The following is a 17,284-nucleotide window of genomic DNA, read 5'->3' on the forward strand; positions in this document are numbered from 1 at the left end:
ATAGATTGAGTGCCTGTATGTGGCACTCCCAAAAATTGTTTAAAACAGAGGACCGGGTCGGTGGCCCTCCAGAAAAATTAAATGCATAAAGTACTATAGGTAGAGCCAGTGGGCCCTGTCAAAAAATAGCCAGTTTCCTCTGCTTTACTGTACAAAGAGCAGGAGAAGGAGGAAAATGAGGAGGAGGAGGAGGAGGAGTGGATAAATTATTCAGGTTGAGCTTCCTTCACCTGCTGGAGATTGGAAATTAGGAGAAATCCATGCTTTATTCATCTTGATAAGCGTCAGCCTGTCAGCGCTGTCAGTCGACAGGCGTGTACGCTTATCGGTGATGATGCCACCAGCTGCACTGAAAACCCGCTCGGACAAGATGCTAGCGTCAGGGCAGGCAAGAACCTCCAAGGCGTACAGCGCCAGTTCGTGCCACATGTCCAGCTTTGAAACCCAGTAGTTGTAGGGAGCTGTGTGATCATTTAGGACGATGGTATGGTCAGCTACGTACTCCCTCACCATCTTTCTGTAAAGATCAGCCCTACTCTGCCGAGACTGGGGACAGGTGACAGTGTCTTGCTGGGGTGACATAAAGCTGGCAAAAGCCTTGTAAAGCGTACCCTTGCCAGTGCTGGACAAGCTGCCTGCTCGCCTACTCTCCCTCGCTACTTGTCCCGCAGAACTACGCACTCTGCCGCTAGCGCTGTCAGAAGGGAAATACTGTTTCAGCTTGTGCACCAGGGCCTGCTGGTATTCATGCATTCTCACACTCCTTTCCTCTCCAGGGATGAGAGTGGAAAGATTTTGCTTGTACCGTGGGTCCAGGAGAGTGAACACCCAGTAATCGGTGCTGGAATAAATTCTTTGAACGCGAGGGTCACGGGATAGGCAGCCTAGCATGAAATCTGCCATATGCGCCAGAGTACCAACGCGTAAGAATTCGCTCCCCTCACTGGCCTGACTGTCCATTTCCTCCTCCTCCAACTCCTCCAATTCCTCTTCTTCTGCCCATACACGCTCAACAGTGAAGGACTCAACAATGGTCCCCTCTTGTGTCTCGCCAACATTCTCCTCCTCTTCCTCCTCCACCTCCACCTCCTCCGATATGCGCTGAGAAACAGACCTAAGGGTGCTTTGGCTATCAACAAGGGAATCTTCTTCCCCCGTCTCTTGTGAGGAGCGCAAAGCTTCCGACTTCATGCTGACCAGAGAGTTTTTCAACAGGCCAAGCAGCGGGATGGTGAGGCTGATGATGGCGGCATCGCCACTGACCATCTGTGTTGACTCCTCAAAGTTACTCAGCACCTGACAGATATCAGACATCCACGTCCACTCCTCATTGTAGACTTGAGGAAGCTGACTGACCTGACTACCAGTTCTGGTGGAAGTTGACATCTGGCAGTCTACAATCGCTCGGCGCTGCTGGTAAACTCTGGATAACATGGTCAGTGTTGAATTCCACCTCGTGGGCACGTCGCACAACAGTCGGTGAGCGGGCAGTTGGAGGCGGCGCTGCGCTGCCCTGAGAGTGGCAGCATCTGTGCTGGACTTCCTGAAATGCGCACAGATGCGGCGCACCTTCGTGAGCAAATCAGACAGATTGGGGTATGTCTTGAGGAAACGCTGAACTATCAGATTTAACACATGGGCCAGGCATGGCACATGTGTCAGTCTGCCGAGTTGCAGAGCCGCCACCAGGTTACGGCCGTTGTCACACACAACCATGCCTGGCTTCAGGTTCAGCGGTGCCAGCCACAGATCAGTCTGCGCCGTGATGCCCTGTAATAGTTCTTGGGCGGTGTGCCTTTTATCGCCTAGGCTCAGCAGTTTGAGCACCGCCTGCTGTCGCTTAGCGACGGCACTGCTGAGGTGCCTAGAGCTACCGACTGATGGCGCCATGCCCACGGATGGTCGTTCGGAGGAGGAGGTGGAGGAGGGGTGGGAGGAGGAGGAGGCATAGTAGGCCTCAAACACCTGGACCGAGGTAGGCCCCGCAATCCTCGGCGTCGGCAGTATATGACCAGCCGCAGGGTCACACTCGGTCCCAGCCTCCACCAAGTTAACCCAATGTGCCGTCAGAGATATATAGTGGCCCTACCCGGCAGCACTCGTCCACGTGTCCGTGGTCAGGTGGACCTTGTCAGAAACGGCGTTGGTCAGGGCACGGATTATGTTGTCTGACACGTGCTGGTGCAGGGCTGGGACGGCACATCGGGAAAAGTAGTGGCGGCTGGGGACCGAATACCGAGGGGCGGCCGCCGCCATGAGGCTGCGAAAGGCCTCGGTCTCTACTAGCCTATAGGGCAGCATCTCCAGGCTTAGCAATCTGGAGATGTGCACATTAAGGGCTTGGGCGTGCGGGTGGGTTGCACTATATTTGCGTTTCCGCTCCAGCGTCTGGGGTATGGAGAGCTGAACGCTGGTGGATGCTATGGAGGATCGTGGAGGCGACGATGGGGTTTTTGTGGCAGGGTCCTGGGCAGGGGGCTGACTATCAGCTGACACAGGGGAAGGAGCAGTGGTGTGCACGGCCGGAGGTGAACGCGCTTGTTGCCACTGAGTGGGGTGTTTAGCATTCATATGCCTGCGCATACTGGTGGTAGTTAAGCTAGTAGTGGTGGAACCACTGCTGATCCTGGTTTGGCAAATGTGGCACACCACAGTCCGTCGGTCATCCGGTGTTTCCTTAAAGAACCTCCAGACTTCTGAAAATCTAGCCCTCGCCGCAGGAGCCCTTGCCACGGGAGCTTCACTAGTTGACACATTTGGCGCTGATGCACCAGCTCTGGCCCTGCCTCTCCGTCTGGCCCCACCACTGCCTCTTCCAACCTGTTCTGGTCGAGGACTCTCCTCCGTCTCAGAAGCACTGTGTTCACCCGGCCTCTCAACCCAGCTTGGGTCTGTCACCTCATCATCCTCCGATCCCTCAGTCTGCTCCCCCCTCGGACTTCCTGCCCTGACAACAACTTCCCCACTGTCTGACAACCGTGTCTCCTCATCGTCGGACACCTCTTTACACACTTCTTCCACTACGTCAACAAGGTCATCATCACCCACAGACTGCGACTGGTGGAAAACCTGGGCATCGGAAAATTGCTCATCAGCAACCGGACAAGTGGTTTGTGACTGTGGGAAGGGTCCAGAAAACAGTTCCTCAGAGTATGCCGGTTCAAATGGCAAATTTTGCTGGGAGGGGGCAGACTGGGGGGGAGGAGGCTGAGGTGCAGGAGCTGGAGGAGTGCCGATTTCGGTGACATGGGTGGACTGCGTAGAAGACTGACTGGTGGACAAATTGCTCGAAGCATTGTCGGCAATCCACGACATCACCTGTTCGCACTGTTCTGGCCTCAACAGTGCTCTACCACGATTCCCAGTAACTTCAGACATGAACCTAGGGAGTGTAGCTCTGCGGCGTTCCCCTGCTCCCTCATAAGCAGGTGGTGTCTCACCCCGCCCAGGACCACGGCCTCTGACCCCTGCAGTAGTTGGACGCCCACGTCCCCGCCCTCGTCCTCTACCCCTAGCCCTCGGGTTAAACATTTTGAAAATGAGAGTTATAACTTGAATTTTTTTTTTAACTTTTTTTTTTTTTTTTGTTTTTTTTTGTGTTTTTTAGTTTTTAAAACCAAACGATGCTATCCTATTGCTATGGCTATTTTATAGCCAAGTATGAAAGCACACTGCTATGCCAGATGAGATGACGCTGAGTTATGAAAAAAATAAACGTAAAATAAAAAAGGAAATGGCAGACTGTGCCTAATTGAAATACAACCCCGGCCCCTAATAAATTTTCCCACTTCGGTCTTTGCGATGGATATGTGCGTCACTAAAACACAGTGGTCGCAAGTCTGACTCCAAATTGCTCACAATTTTACTAGTAGATGCACTGCAACAACTACAGCCACCAGCAGATCAACCAGAAATCAAATATATATAACGCTACTGTAGGCGTAAGTAAGCCGTTTGTATTCTCCTATGGCTATTTTCTAGCCAAGTATTACAGCACACTACTATGCCAGATGAGATGACGCTGAGTTATGAAAAAAATAAACGTAAAATAAAAAAGGAAATGGCAGACTGTGCCTAATTGAAATACAACCCCGGGCCCTAATAAATTTTCCCACTTCGGTCTTTGCGATGGATATGTGCGTCACTAAAACACAGTGGTCGCAAGTCTGACTCCAAATTGCTCACAATTTACTAGTAGATGCACTGCAACAACTACAGCCACCAGCAGATCAACCAGAAATCAAATATATATAACGCTACTGTAGGCGTAATTAAGCCGTTTGTATTCTCCTATGGCTATTTTCTAGCCAAGTATTACAGCACACTACTATGACAGATGAGATGACACTGAGTTATGAAAAAAATAAACGTAAAATAAAAAAGGAAATGGCAGACTGTGCCTAATTGAAATCCAACCCCGGGCCCTAATAAATTTTCCCACTTCGGTCTTTGCGATGGATATGTGCGTCACTAAAACACAGTGGTCGCAAGTCTGACTCCAAATTGCTCACAATTTACTAGTAGATGCACTGCAACAACTACAGCCACCAGCAGATCAACCAGAAATCAAATATATATAACGCTACTGTAGGCGTAAGTAAGCCGTTTGTATTCTCCTATGGCTATTTTCTAGCCAAGTATTACAGCACACTACTATGCCAGATGAGATGACGCTGAGTTATGAAAAAAATAAACGTAAAATAAAAAAGGAAATGGCAGACTGTGCCTAATTGAAATACAACCCCGTGCCCTAATAAATTTTCCCACTTCGGTCTTTGCGATGGATATGTGCGTCACTAAAACACAGTGGTCGCAAGTCTGACTCCAAATTGCTCACAATTTACTAGTAGATGCACTGCAACAACTACAGCCACCAGCAGATCAACCAGAAATCAAATATATATAACGCTACTGTAGGCGTAAGTAAGCCGTTTGTATTCTCCTATGGCTATTTTCTAGCCAAGTATTACAGCACACTACTATGCCAGATGAGATGACGCTGAGTTATGAAAAAAATAAACGTAAAATAAAAAAGGAAATGGCAGACTGTGCCTAATTGAAATACAACCCCGGGCCCTAATAAATTTTCCCACTTCGGTCTTTGCGATGGATATGTGCGTCACTAAAACACAGTGGTCGCAAGTCTGACTCCAAATTGCTCACAATTTACTAGTAGATGCACTGCAACAACTACAGCCACCAGCAGATCAACCAGAAATCAAATATATATAACGCTACTGTAGGCGTAATTAAGCCGTTTGTATTCTCCTATGGCTATTTTCTAGCCAAGTATTACAGCACACTACTATGACAGATGAGATGACACTGAGTTATGAAAAAAATAAACGTAAAATAAAAAAGGAAATGGCAGACTGTGCCTAATTGAAATCCAACCCCGGGCCCTAATAAATTTTCCCACTTCGGTCTTTGCGATGGATATGTGCGTCACTAAAACACAGTGGTCGCAAGTCTGACTCCAAATTGCTCACAATTTACTAGTAGATGCACTGCAACAACTACAGCCACCAGCAGATCAACCAGAAATCAAATATATATAACGCTACTGTAGGCGTAAGTAAGCCGTTTGTATTCTCCTATGGCTATTTTCTAGCCAAGTATTACAGCACACTACTATGCCAGATGAGATGACGCTGAGTTATGAAAAAAATAAACGTAAAATAAAAAAGGAAATGGCAGACTGTGCCTAATTGAAATACAACCCCGTGCCCTAATAAATTTTCCCACTTCGGTCTTTGCGATGGATATGTGCGTCACTAAAACACAGTGGTCGCAAGTCTGACTCCAAATTGCTCACAATTTACTAGTAGATGCACTGCAACAACTACAGCCACCAGCAGATCAACCAGAAATCAAATATATATAACGCTACTGTAGGCGTAAGTAAGCCGTTTGTATTCTCCTATGGCTATTTTCTAGCCAAGTATTACAGCACACTACTATGCCAGATGAGATGACGCTGAGTTATGAAAAAAATAAACGTAAAATAAAAAAGGAAATGGCAGACTGTGCCTAATTGAAATACAACCCCGGGCCCTAATAAATTTTCCCACTTCGGTCTTTGCGATGGATATGTGCGTCACTAAAACACAGTGGTCGCAAGTCTGACTCCAAATTGCTCACAATTTACTAGTAGATGCACTGCAACAACTACAGCCACCAGCAGATCAACCAGAAATCAAATATATATAACGCTACTGTAGGCGTAATTAAGCCGTTTGTATTCTCCTATGGCTATTTTCTAGCCAAGTATTACAGCACACTACTATGCCAGATGAGATGACGCTGAGTTATGAAAAAAATAAACGTAAAATAAAAAAGGAAATGGCAGACTGTGCCTAATTGAAATACAACCCCGGGCCCTAATAAATTTTCCCACTTCGGTCTTTGCGATGGATATGTGCGTCACTAAAACACAGTGGTCGCAAGTCTGACTCCAAATTGCTCACAATTTACTAGTAGATGCACTGCAACAACTACAGCCACCAGCAGATCAACCAGAAAACAAATATATATAACGCTACTGTAGGCGTAATTAAGCCGTTTGTATTCTCCTATGGCTATTTTCTAGCCAAGTATTACAGCACACTACTATGCAAGATGAGATGACACTGAGTTATTAAAACAATAAACGTAAAATAAAAAGAAACTGGCAGACTGTGCCTAATTCTACTCAAACCCCTAATAAATTTTCCCACTTTGGTGTTTGAGGTGGATATGTGTGTCACTAAGAGCTAAACACAACTGTAGCAAGTCCCCCTGCTAATTCCTCACAATATGGTACTAGCTGCAAATAAAAAAAAAAAAAAATTATAACGTTATTGTAGCCCTAAGAAGGGCTGTTGGGTTCTTTTAGAATCACTCCTGCCTAACAGTAAGCTAATAGAACACCCTAACGCTTTCCCTGACCAGCAGCAGCTCTCTCCCTAGCGGCATCCAGACAGAGAATGATCCGAGCAGCGCGGGCAGCGGCTAGTCTATCCCAGGGTCACCTGATCTGGCCAGCCAACCACTGCTATCTACGTGTAAGGGTACCACGTCATGCTGGGTGGAGTGCAGAGTCTCCTGGCTTGTGATTGGCTCTGTTTCTGGCCGCCAAAAAGCAAAACGGCGGGAGCTGCCATTTTCTCGAGCGGGCGAAATACTCGTCCGAGCAACAAGCAGTTACGAGTACACTAATGCTCGATCGAGCATCAAGCTCGGACGAGTATGTTCGCTCATCTCTAGTGCCCATACTATAAAAATATATTTACTCCATTAATTAACTCATAGACTGTAAGCTCTTGTGAGCAATACCCTCACTCCTATTGCTCCATATGACTGTTTGTACTCTTTAATGTAATATTATATTTGTATATGTGTCCTATGATTTGTAAAGAGCTGTGGAATTTGATGGTACTACATAAATAAAGATTGTTATTATTATAAGAACATTGTGGCTTATTTATCATGGGGACAGTGGCTGGTGGGGGCGTGGTCCCATGCGAAGAGTTCCAGCTCTGATTGCTTTCAGTGATAATAACGGCTTGTGTACCGGCATGTCCATCACATGACCATGGACAGATTTCTATCCACTGGAGGTAAACATAGAAGCTTTCTATAGAAGGACAGCAAGCAGAGATTTTGAAAACCAGTAAGAATTGATACAGAAAGTATTTTAGAAAATTGTATAACTTTTCATTACACAAACAATATCAATTGTTTGCAGAAAGTGGACAAGCCCTTTAAATCCTTAAAGAATGTGTCACCATTTTATGTAAATAAATGTACTGTAATGGGGACTAAAATTCTAGAAAGACAGAAAGAATAATGAGCCCTAAACTTAGCCCCCCAACCTGTCACCTGCCTATTTGTCTCTGCGTATTCTAGTGATATGCCACTAGGGCCTAGATCACACTGGTGGTCAAGTAACACACAGAAACAGCATTTCCTCAACCTACTAGCACAAATTGAGGTAGATGCAGACAGATACATAACATGTACATTCTACTGTCACCTTTTTTGAAAAGGGGTATTACTCCACATCTTGTTTCTTTAACCCCTTAACGCTGAAGCCACTTTTCACCTTCCTGACACGGCCCATTTTTTAAAATCTGACATGTGTCTATTTAAGTGGTTATAACTTTGGAACGCTTTAACATATCCAGTTGATTTTGAGATTGTTTTTTCGTGACACATTGTACTTCATGTTGGTCGAGAAATTTAATCAATATGTTTAGTATTTATTTATGAAATAAATGGAAATTTGCCAAAAATTTTGAAAAAAACAATGTTTTCAAAATTCAAAATTTTCTACTTTTTGGAAAGTTAGTCATATCACTAAAATAACTTGATAACTAACATTTTCCATATGTCTGCTTTAACTTGGCATCATTTTTCAAACATCTTTTCCTTTTTTTAGGATGTTAGGAGGCTTATAACTTTAGGTGCAATTTTTCAGATTTTCACGAAAATCATCAAAACCTACTTTTGGAGGGTTAGTTTAGTTAGAAGTGACTTTATAAGGCCTACATGATAGAAAACCCCCACAAATGACACCATTTTAGAAACTACACCCCTCAAAATATTCATAACAACATTTGGGAATTTTGTTAACCCTTTGAGCGTTGAGGGTGAAAGATAAATGAAAGTGAAATTACAGAAATGTAATTTTATCTTACAATAGATTCATTGAACACTAAAATTTGCACCTTCACAATGGGTTAAAAAGGAAAATGCATTTTACCATGTTTAGGGCAATTCCTCCTGAGCATGCCAATGCCCATTTTGTCACTGTACCCTGCTGTACGGGCACAGGGGGGCACTTGGAATGGAAAGAGCGTTGTTTCGTTTTTGCAGGGCAAATATGGCTGAAAAAGTTTTCATGTGTCAGGATGCATTTGGAGAGCCATAATGGTACCAAAACAGAGGAAAGCCCCAACAAGAGACACCATTCTGGAAAGTACACCCCTTGGAGAGTTTAGCAACGTGTAATTTGTGTATTTGCCCAAACAGGTGTTTGATTCAATTAGGCCCCAAAAGGGAAAAAAGGTGAAAATGTTCTCAAAAAAGTCACTTTTACCCCAAATTTTTGTAAGCCACAAGGGATAAAAGATGAAACAACTCCCATAAATGTGTAAAACTATTTCTCCTAAGCACAGAACTGCACCACTTTTGCATATAAAGTGTTGTATGGGTACACAGTAGGGCTCAGAAGGGAAGGAGGGGCTTTGGAATTTTAGAAGCCAGATTTGACAATCATCCATTACATGTGTCAGGATGCATTTGGAGAGCCCTAGTGGTACCAAAACAGAGGGGAACCCCAACAAATGTCACCATTTTGGAAAGTGCACCCTTTGGAGAATTTAGCAAGGTGTAATATGTGTATTTTCCCCCACAGGTGTTTGCTTCAATTAGGTCCCTAAAAGGAAAAAGATGAACATTTTCCCAAAAAAGTCACTTTTACGGCTAATTTTTGTATCCCATAAGGCATTAAAGATGAAACAACCCCAAAAAATGTGTACTAGCATTTCTCCCGAGTATAAAATTGCCCCACACATGCAAATAAAATGTTGTATGGGTACGCAGTGAAGCTCAGAAGGGAAAGAGGGGCGTTGGCCTTTTAGAAGCCAAATTTGACAAACATCCTTTACATGTGTCAGGATGCATTTAGAGAGCCGTAGTGGTACCAAAACAGAGGGGAACCCCAACAAGTGTCACCATTTTGGAAAGCACACCCCTTAGAGAATTTAGTAAGGTGTAATATGAGTATTTGTCCATATAGGTGTTTGATTTAATTTTGGCTTAAATAGGACAAAGGTGAACATTTTCTTATAAAGGTCATTGTACCCCTAATTTTTTATAGCCACAAGGGATAAAAAAAATGTAATAACCCCCCAAAATGTGTAAACCTATTTCTCTCGAGTGTAGAAGTACCTCACATGTGTATATAAAATGTTGTATGGGCGCACAGTAAAAGGGAAGGGGGATGTTTGCCTTTTAGAAGCCAAATTTGACAGAAATGTTTGACATGCATTTGGAGAACCCTAGTGGTATAAAACAGATAAGAATCCGAAAAGTGACCCTAATTTTTGAACACACACCCCTTAGAGAATTTTGCAATGTGTAATATATGTATTTGACCCTACAGGTGAATGATCCAATTAGGCCCTAAACATTAAAAAGGTGAAAATTTTCCTATAAATGTCACTTTACTCCTAATTTATGTAAGCCACAAGGGATAATATATTAAATAACCCCCAAAAAAGGTGTAAAACTATTTCTCCCAAGTGTAGAAGTACCCCACATGTGCATATAAAATGCTTTATGGTCGCACAGTAGAGGAAAAGAGGGGTGTTTGTCTTTTAGAGGCCAAATTTGCAAGAAATCCTTCACATGTGTCAGCATACATTTGGAGAGCCGTAGTGGTACCAAAGCAGAGGAAAACCCAAAAAGTGACCCTAATTGTTGAATGTACACCCCTTGGGGAATTTAGCAAGGTGTAATATGTGGTGTAGTGTAATACACGTGGTGAAATGAGCACTTGAACATACAGGTGGAAATTGCAATTATTTCTGGAACGTTCAGTGCCCGTTATGTGGCGCCCCTTATGAAATAATGGAGGGGTATAGGGAGCAACGTGACCTTCCAGTTGTTAAATTATTCATTTTACTGAATTCACAACAGGTTGGGCGTGAATTGTGAATGTGTTGCGTATAAGGAGGTAGAATAGACCAGGGGACCATCTAAACTTTTGTCACACTTGGAGTTGTCGCAGGTCTCTTAGTAGTATATAGTGTCCATCCTTAGTATATAGTGTCCATCCTTAGTATATAGTGTCCATCCTTAGTATATAGTGTCCATCCTAACTCCTCTTTTGGAACAAACTCTTTTCTGAGTCCTTCCTTTAGAAGCAGCAGAATTTACAGTGAAAATGCTGCCCTGACAAAATACAGGAACATCTAAACCAGAGGTACAGGGGCCCCGTCCTTCTTGTCCCAATATTAGTTTCCTAATATCTTCCTCTTGAAAACGGAGAAATGATACGGCAGGACCTGCACATTGGAACAGCTCGTAATCTGTACAATGTACATGGCCAGCGCTTTTGTACCATATCTTCGTTTTTCGTAGGGAAATTATCGCCAAGTGTTGCTCTTATTCACTCTAGCGATGCCCATTGTGACGAATATTGCTGCTTTTGGCTGGACCAAATCGACCAGCCAATAGCGGCAAACATGGACAGAGGGGGGCAACAAAACCCCTCTGAACCACAAGGCAAAATTGGTGGCTGTCAGGAACAGCCGCCACCCTGCCCCGATCACCGTGTCTACAGACATGGTGATCGGTATTACTGACGTCATAAGTAAATTCGCTGCTATTGGCTCGTCTGAATTGATGAGCCAATAGCAGCGATAATAAACTAGGGGTGTGTGGGGGGGACATAACCCTTCTGGTCCATGGGGCAGGATGGATGGCTGTCAGGAACAGCCGCCGTCTTACCCCGATCACTGTGTCTGACCGGTGTTGGCAAGTCACTACCCGCCGCACCGTTCTATTACAACGCGCGTTGGGAATAGGCTATACAATCTTTATTTTTTAAGCAATTTAGACAACTAAGGGCTTATCTTTTGCGAGACGCGATGCACTGTAAAAAAACTTTATTTTAGAGGGTGTTTAGCTTATCGAAGCAATTTTATTAACTTTTTTCGTGTGGAGGAAAATAAAATCATCAATTCTTGTTTTGGATTTTTAGCATTTTTTTGGGGGGGGTGTTCGCTGTAGCATAACAATAATATATTATTTTTATTCTACGGATCACTACGATTACGGTGATACCTCATTTATATAGTTTTATTTTTATTTGTCCAATTTTATTGAAGGAAAACTAGAATAGAAAAAATTGCATTTGTTTTAGTATTGCCATCTTTATAGCGGCATAACTATAGTATTTTTTGGTTGACGGAGCTGGTTGTGAGCTTATTTTTTGCGTGACAAGTTGTTCTTTTCAGTGGTATCATTTTGGCGCTTGTAACTTTTTCGGATCACTTTTTAGAACATTTTTTGTAAAGCAATTTGATAAAAAGTTTAAATTTTTGGCAAGTTTTTGGGGTTTTTTTTTACCACGTTCACCTAGAGGGTCCAATTATGATTAGGATTTATTGTACAGATTGTTACGGACGCGGCAATACCAAATAAGTGGGGTTTTTTTGTGATTTAGTGTATTTTATACTTTATTACTTGTGTAAAGGGAAATGTGGTGTTTGGGGGGACTTTCACTTTCTTTTATTATTTATTTTTATTTTAAAAAACCTTTATTTATTGTTTTAACTTTTTTTTACAGTTAATGACATCTAAGCTTGAACAAGTGATCTTCTGATCACTTGTTCAAGCTATTTTACAGGTTACACAGTGCAATACAGATGTATTGCACTGTGTAATGTAAGACACTGAGCATGCTGCGCATGCCCAGTGTCTTACAGCCGGGTCCTGCCAGAAGGCAGGACCCGGCTTCCGGATGAAGATCTCGCAGCCCCGGGCACCGGCAGTCCCGGGGCTGCGATCGGAGCTGCGGACCCCCCCGGTAAGCGCCGCGGGGGGGTTCGATTCCCCGCAGATTACATTTAAATGCCTCTGACACGCCGCGGTCAGCGCGACCGCGGCGTGTTAGGGGTTAACACCCGCGATCGGAGAAATCTCCGATCGCGGGTGTTAGAGGCAGGTGTCGGCTATAATATATAGCCGACACCCGCAGCTTCTGGCGCCGGCTCCGTTCAAGAGCCGGCGCCAGAAGCTTGACGTAATAATACTGCATTTTGCGGGAACGCACCTCCCGCCATGCAGTACTATTACGTCAAATGTCGGGAAGGGGTTAAATTTATAAACACAGTTTTATGAAATACTAGCTGTAGCTCCCGGCATTGCCTGAGATAGCAAATGCCTGCTGTAAGTTATAACAAAAAAGAATGGGTTAACAAAAAATATTTTATATGTATCTATAGACAGTTTCTTTCAGTGACTGTCGCCAGCAGTCTCATTTCAGTGACTCAGAGGAATAGAAGTCCGGGCACGCATTGTCTTTAAATGCATTTAAAGACAACGAGTGCCGGGACTTCTATTCCTCTGAATTATATTGGCTTGTCAGGACCCTTAGCACCATTGGAGAAACGGAGTACCGTCTACCTTCGCTTGATCTAATCATTTCTGTGACTCTCTGTCGCCAACAGTCTCATTTCAGTGAGTCCCCGACTGTCACTTTGTCTATGGGGAGATTTATCAGAAATTTCTGAGAGCAGAACTGTTCCAGTTGCCCATGGCAACCATTCAGAGCTCAACGTTTTGCACAGCTCATCTCTGATTGATTTCCAGGGGCAACTGGAACAGTTTTACCTCAGACATTTCTAATATATCTCCCCCTATCTCTGTATCCCTACTCATCTTACCTCCGTCTTCCAATCATTGCCTGTAGTGGCCAATCAAAGCTCAGAGCTCATATTACTGATCTATGGTAAATTAGCAACCAATCACGGCTCAGCTTCCAACTTCCACAGCAGCAGCAGACAATGGCTCCTGTATATGGTGGTTAATAAGTGGATTTTGGAAAGCGTGGGGGGGGAATTTAGACTCAAAACCTGGTCTGTGACATTCCCTGAGTCACAGTCAACAACTCTGCACAATTTGGGGATTGTAAACACAGTGGTACAGATTCCTTTAGCGGACATACATACCTACACACACACATACATCCAGCTTTATATATTAGATTTGATAGAAAATGTAATTTTCTTGTTTCAAAAGTGTAAACTTTGACAAGAAAGCAGTTTTCTTTGAGGAAAGCTGGCTAGAAATATTTTTGACTTTCATGACCTTACTATTGTTCATTAATATTTGAACATGTACTACATACTGTAAGTGACTATAACTTTTTCAATTTTAAGGCTATTAAAGACAAGTTGTCTGTATGAATTTGCTTATCAAGTATTTTGGGCCTTGTTGAATTTCCGATCATGGAGCTATATTTTCTTCAAACAAGACACCTGAGGCAAAAAGGCATTACTACCAATCCTCCTTTCGGGATATTTCATCACTCTATTTACAGTTCTTTGCAGCACTCATTTATCTTTTTTTAAGCCAGTCTGTTGCTAGAATTGCTTTAGTATAAGGCATTTCGTAGAGTGAACTAATTTCTGGAAGCAACGTCAAAGACAGACAAGGATTGTCAACACCGATCAAAGGGAAATCTGGTGGCAGGATTAAACCCACCAACAAAGTAACATGCCATGTGAGGTGAGCTTGCCTCATACTGATTTGAGGCACATTTCTATGTTTACAGGTGGATACCAGTAAATGTAAATCTTCTTTAATTATTTATGTAAATGTCATATCTGGAGCTCCCAGAGTGTTGCATCAATTTTGCTCCTCAATTCTGGCCATGTAAATTCCCTGCCTCCTCATTCACATTCATGCTCTATTTACTGCTCATTCCAGTCCTGCTTTTTTCCTACTCCCCTTCCTAAAAATTTGTGGTTTTTTTTCTACATTTACCATAGAACATAGAAATGTGCTTTCACTATGAGGTGAGCTCAAAGGAGATCATACTATTATTCTGTGTAAGGCTGGAAAAAGACCATCAAGTCCAACCTTTAGGAATTAAACAAATGTTTTTCCCTATTACCTGTGATATTTTTGCTCTCCAGAATGTCATCCAAGCCTCTCTTGAACACTTACATAAAGTCCGCCATAGCAACCTCCTGTGGCAGAGAGTTCAATAGTCTCACTGCTCTTACAGTAAAGAATCCCCATCTGCGGTGTAGAGGATGCCTACTTATCCTAGCCACAGGCCTAGTATAACAAGATCTTTAGAGAGATCCTTATACTGTCCGTTCAGGTATTTGTACATTGTAATGAGGTTTCCCTTCAGCCATCTTTTTTCTTAACTGAATAATCCCAAATTTTGTAATCTGTCAGTGTATTCTAATCCCCCCATTCCACTAATAATCTTGGTTTCTCTCCTCTGCACCTGTTGTAGTTCTACTATGTCCTTCTTATACACTGGTGCCCAAAACTGTACACAATATTCCATGTGTGGTCAGACCAGGGATTTGTATAAGGGCAAAACTATGTCTTTATCATGAGAATCTATTCCTCTCTTGATAAATCCCATAATTTTATTTGCTTTAGCAGCAGCCGCCTGGCTCTGGTCACTAAAATTAAGTATACCATCCACCAATACCCCCAAGTCCTTTTCAGCTGCAGTTTTTCCAAGTTATTGACTGTTTAGAACATTATTTTACCTTTTGCTTCCATGGCCCAAGTGCATAATTTTGTATAATTTTTATGTCATTTTTTTCAGGGGGGATGATTGTTTTTGGTGGGGTGTTGTAATTATTGATCCAGCTGAGGTATTGGTGTTCACTTAATCTCTACAATCATGACCTCAACAATAGTATCTTGATTTTTCCTGTATAAATGCAGTTTATTGTCATCAATTGCTATTGAGATGTTTATGTGTAATTATCATAACAGTAATAGTAAAGTGCTAAATTAAGTAATAAAAACTAACAATTTTGTATTGCTTATTTGCCATTTTCTAGTTGCCATTTTAGGCACATTTGTTTCGACAGTTGTATTTGTTACATTTCATGTCAACAGTATAAAATAAAATTGAATACATGAAAGATCAATAATTTCAGCTACACTGTTTGTGTATGTTAGTAGATTAAATGTGTTCAGTGAGACAGTTGTGACATAGTCAAACCAGACACATTTTACAGCTATCAATTTTTAAAACAAGGGAAGAAACTTTCCACTAGGGCAAAAAGTATTTCATCAGCAGGTAAAGTACTGTCAAAATGTGCAGTGTGAAAATAAACATTGTCAAATTAATTGTCAGGTGAGACTTACAGATCTAAGTAAATATTCAGTGACTTACTATTTCTCATCCCTAAAGAAACAGTTTGTGTTTTACTTGCAGATGAGCACTGGAACAGTTTATAAAGTAAAGAAAGTTTCGGCAATTCGTTCATTCATATCAGAGTAAAAAGTTTTATATTAGTTAATCATACTTTTTCATGACCTTTCGTCCTTTAAAGATGATCCAAAGCGTAGCTTTCCATGTAACACACACATTTATAAGTACAAGTACAAGCGGTCCCTACTTAAGAACACTCGACTTACAGACGACCCCTAGTTACAAACGGATCTCTGGATGTTGGTAATTTATTGTACTTTGGCCATAGGCTACAATAAACAGCTATAACAGTTATCAAAGGTGTATGTAATGAAGCTTTATTGTTAATCCTGGTTCTTATGACAACCAACATTTTTAAAATCCAATTGTCACGGAGACCAAAAAAATTTTGTCTGGGGTTACAATCATAAAATATACAGTTCCGACTTACGTAAAATTCAACTTAAGAACAAACCTACAGAACCTATCCTGTACGAAACCCGGGCACTGCCTGCAGTTAGTATTGAATATAAGATAAAAAAGATAAAATTATGTCCCAGAATACTTGAATTGCAAACAAGTAAAGAACAGATAGTTAAGGAAAAATCAAGATATGAAAATAAAAAGACAATAAATGTAATCAAATTTATTTAGAACATATTTCTTTTAAATTACAGGTACCCAATATTACTCTACAAATAATGGTAATTTATTTAGGATTGATGGCTGAATGAACCAATGCAGTTCAATTAATACAAGCCGTAGAAGACAAAAGAGATCATAACTACAAATATAAACTTAAACATATTCTCAAAAATGTTTAGCAGTGGCATAACTTTAGGATTAGGGGGCCCATAAGGTGTCACTTTCCCATATGAGAAGAATGGCACTATAAACCCTACATTATATTTGCGGACCTGGCACAGACTATCAGCTTCAAGTTATGCAACTGTTGTTCAGGTACCTCCTTTGTAGTATAATATCAATATTACAGCTGATGGCTGACAATTTATTTTAAAATAAGAGAAGAACATGTGCCATTTATCAAAAATGTTAAATCTTTATTGATTCAATACATACACCAAAATTCATAAATATAAAAACAATTAAAAAGGAAAAATCCTGACAAGAAAACCCGTAGGAGGATTGGGGCATGAAATGAGGCCGACCAAACAACCCTCCTACACAGCCCTATCCCAAACATGGTCTAACAATAGTCTGATTATAAACCAAAAATATGCACTGTGGTGAAGGGCAAAATGAATGCTGGTTATGAGGCTGCAAAAGGATGGGCAGTATGCCTAATACAATAAACCATGCAAGACCAATAATGTACATGAG

Source organism: Engystomops pustulosus, chromosome 1 (genome assembly GCF_040894005.1).
Source record: "Engystomops pustulosus chromosome 1, aEngPut4.maternal, whole genome shotgun sequence".
NCBI classification, from domain to species: domain Eukaryota; kingdom Metazoa; phylum Chordata; class Amphibia; order Anura; family Leptodactylidae; genus Engystomops; species Engystomops pustulosus.